The sequence below is a fragment of the Peromyscus californicus genome, unplaced genomic scaffold (assembly GCF_007827085.1).
Source record: "Peromyscus californicus insignis strain IS unplaced genomic scaffold, ASM782708v3 Scaffold_14__1_contigs__length_90479793_seg_2, whole genome shotgun sequence".
Lineage (NCBI taxonomy): Eukaryota > Metazoa > Chordata > Mammalia > Rodentia > Cricetidae > Peromyscus > Peromyscus californicus.
The window spans coordinates 74,876,057-74,879,088 of NW_026294436.1; the positions used below are offsets into that span (position 1 = coordinate 74,876,057).

At 43.7% G+C, this 3,032-nt stretch overlaps 1 pseudogene; it reads left to right on the plus strand.

The window, feature by feature from the left end:
• The first annotated feature begins 416 nt into the window (after positions 1 to 416).
• On the plus strand, positions 417 to 1,112 carry LOC128109519 (chromatin target of PRMT1 protein-like; annotated as a pseudogene).
• Positions 1,113 to 3,032: the final 1,920 nt, after the last annotated feature.

Here is a 3,032-nt window from a genome sequence, read left to right on the forward strand (position 1 = left end):
CAGGGACATTCAGTCAGAGGATTCCTGGAGTTGGAGAGGTGAGAAGTGGCTGTGGCTTGTTTCTTTTTCACTCTGCTCTTTCAGCATTTACCCCAATATCTGCTCCAGGGTTTTTAATATAAGACCTTTAAAATTCGAGCAACATCTTGCATCCAACGTTTGGGGCACGAATTCAAGAAAAAGCCTCTTGCCTGTGGCTTTGCAGCCACTGGCTACACGCGGCTGGAGTCTCCACCCCACCTCTTGGGATTTTGTTTTGGACACCAAGCGGGAGCTGGCGGTGCCAGCTGTGGTGGCACAGATGAGAGGCAGGAAAGGGCAGACCTGACAAGTGGGAGGATCGGCCCACCGCAGCCGTGATGGCAGCCCCAGGAGGAGTGTTGGCATCTGTCTCCTTCGAGTCTCAGGATTTGAAGATGGCTGCACAGTCAATGGTGGAAGTTGTGCTAAGACGCACGACCAAGATGTCTCTAAATGAGCGCGTTACTAACACGCTGAAGACCAGTGGGTATTCGGGCTTCGGTGCAGCAGCAGCAGCTAGCCAGTGCCAGAAACAGAAGACTGCCCCAGCAGATGGAGAATAGACCCTCTGTCCAGGCAGCATTAAAACTTAAGCAGAAGCCGGGCGGTGGTGGCGCATGCCTTTAATCCCAGCACTTAGGAGGCAGAGGCAGGTGGATCTCTGTGAATTCAAGGCCAACCTGGACTACAGAGTGAGATCCAGGAAAAGCAGCTCCTGGGTAAGAGTTACATCCAGGCACATTTAGCACGACCCATAGGTGCCCTGGCCAGGGGAGCAATTGGAGGAAGAGGCCTACCCAGGATCCAGAGAGATTTGCCCCCGAGGTGGACTATGTGGGGGATGTGCCACCAGAACCCTGCTTAGGGGCAGGATATCACTCTGAGGTCAGGGTATGATAGGTCGGGGAAGAGGGGGTTTTGGAGGCCAAGGCCGAGGTCATGGCAGAGGGAAAGGTGCCCTCCCTCACTCTGTATTGACCAAGGAGCAGCTGGACAACCAATTGGATGCATACACGTCGAAAACTAAAGGACACCTGGATGCTGAGTTAGATGCCTACATGGCACAGGCAGATCCTGAAACCAATGACTGAAGCCTGCCTGCCTGCCTGCCTATTAGACTCCTGTTTAAATCACCACATCTATAAAAAAAATAACCTTGAGAAAACATGAGAAGAAATCTGATTGATGCTGGAAGGACCTATCGCAGTAGGCTGTGGACTTACCTGCCACCAGTTGGCCCTTTAGTCTGTCCCATCTACTTTTGGATACTGTGTTATATGAAACCCCATTTTCCTTTGATTTGGTTGAGTTTGTTTTGTTGTTTATCCAGTCACTCAGACTTCTGTTTGAACATTTTCCAGCCTCTGACTCACCTGTCATATACTCTGGCATTGTAATATTTCCTCTGTTCATCTTTATGATCCCAGAAAAGGTTCCCAGAGGGAGCCAGTGTTCTCACTAATGTGTGGTCTCTGGGATAGACTTCTACATCTTCCTTAGAAGCTTCCTGTTAATAGCTAAAACTAAAGGTACGTCTGCTGTGCTGATGGTGAAGGTAGTAAATTGGAAATGTTGGTATTGCTTGATACCAAATTCAGAAGATAGACGAATAATAATTGAATCTCTGGCTTTTGAAAATGCTAGTGCACAATGCAAAAGGATAATTAGGACATTAAAGGCAAGAGCAGCACCCGTGGAGGAATGGATCTGAGACACAATCAGTATTGAATCTCTTGACCATGATGATACTTGGATAGGAGAGGTGATTTCCAGAGGTTTGAAGAAAAATTGAAATGTTAAATGTTTTAATTTTGGTAAACAAGGTCACCTAAAAAGGGACTGTAATCCCTTGGGCATTCCTAGAAACAATGTTTTTGCTAAAAATAATCCCAACAGAATGCCCTTCCCTTCTGGATTATGCAGAAGCTGTGGCAAAGGCAAACACTGGACTAATGAGTGTAGATCAACAAGGGACAGACAAGGTAATCCTTTGCCATCGGGAAATGCCTTGAGGGACATCTCTCAGGCCCACATGTCAAATTTGTCTCAGTCATTTCCTTTCATCATTGAGGAAACTCCTTCCAGAGCAATTAAAGAACCTAATGTCTATTATAAAAAACCATACAGCTCTGGATGATAGAACAGCTATAGAAGAGAGAACAAAAAATCAGGAGAAACTATAAATCAAAATTGATAAAATTAGATTTAGAAACACCCCAAAGTTAGGGTTGGGGAAGGGTTTTGTTTTTTGTCTTTTCAGAAAAATAAAAACAACCATCTTGAGAAATTTAAATACATTTGGACAAATAAGCATCCAAAGAAGAAGGGAGAACTATCTGGAAAAAAATTACCAAGAAAAGAAATAATCTTACCTAATGCAATCTCTGAAGTCTCCAAAAAGATGATAGGACCCCACAATGATGATTCCACATGGATTATGATAACACCTCTAAGCTGACAAACACCACCTAAAAATTGGCTTTGGACTATAAATTGCTCAGGACAGTCTCTAGGTGACTAGCTGAGATGATCCAGCCTCACAGATTACTTTAGCTGGGACTTGAGACAAGCCCTCCTACACTTTCCCATTATGCAGAGACTGGACAACAAATGATACAGCTACCTCCCCCAGGACTTGACAATTAATCCAAAATTTTCTTTTCAGGATCCCCTAAAGATGCCTTCACCACCCCCCGGGTTCTTCCTGCCAGACAGCAGGAAGTAGTTTTAAGAACACAAAACCCACATTCCCAAGAAGTAGGGTGGGTGGTTTTTGGCCTTTCAATGGCTTATAGATAATTGTTATTGTTTAGGATGGTTGGTTATAAGTTGTTAATTGATAATAGTCAAGAAAAAAAGATAAACAATCGAGATTAGATTCAGTGTTCTTGTTTGAAAAAAAAAGAAAAAGAAAGAGGATATAGATATAATAAGATAAAAGGTAAATTATTGAATCTACTCTGAAAAAAAAAGAGATATAGAAATGGTAGGATAAAAGGGTAGATTATTGA